The sequence below is a fragment of the Phytophthora parasitica genome, assembly GCF_000247585.1.
Source record: "Phytophthora parasitica INRA-310 unplaced genomic scaffold supercont2.38, whole genome shotgun sequence".
Classification (NCBI taxonomy): Eukaryota; Oomycota; class Peronosporomycetes; order Peronosporales; family Peronosporaceae; genus Phytophthora; species Phytophthora nicotianae.
The window spans coordinates 517,322-517,950 of NW_008649024.1; positions in this window are offsets into that span (position 1 = coordinate 517,322).

Sequence of the window (629 nt, forward strand, 5' to 3'; positions counted from 1 at the left end):
TAGTTCGATCCGGGGACAGATATTGGGTATGTTGGACGTTGGTGCATAGTTGATGTATCACTGCTGTGGCCTGGACCGAGACATTGTTCGAGCACTCTTTAAAAGGGGTTAAACAAGATGCTGGACCCCAATGCCATTGGAGAGGATACTTTTAAAACATGCATCGATCACTGACATAATTGCAACGATAAGGTATCTTGCATTATTCTCTTAGCCGCCAGTTTAACTTGAGACTGACACGCGAACGTAACAATTGATTGTAAACCACCAGGTGGATATCGCATCCTGATGATTGAAGAAAGATTGCCGAATTACAGTACATGTAGGCTACATGATGTAGCAGAGTAGTGTTGTGAGCACATCAAATTTGTGGCACTCTGATATTTCCGCTCAGTGAACAACTGCGTTTTGAATGGGAGCCTTGTACGTACTCGCCAGGTTGTCTTGAACGCCCTTATGAAATAGCCTCACGCAAGCATTCATATTTTCTCTAGCACTGGCGTTATATTGTGTCCCGAGTTTAGCACACCCCACACGTATTTATGGTGTTGGCAAAATACACAACCGTAATCAAGATGGCTACACTATTTAGTTGAAGTATTAGTCACTGCTCTGTAGACACCCAGCAC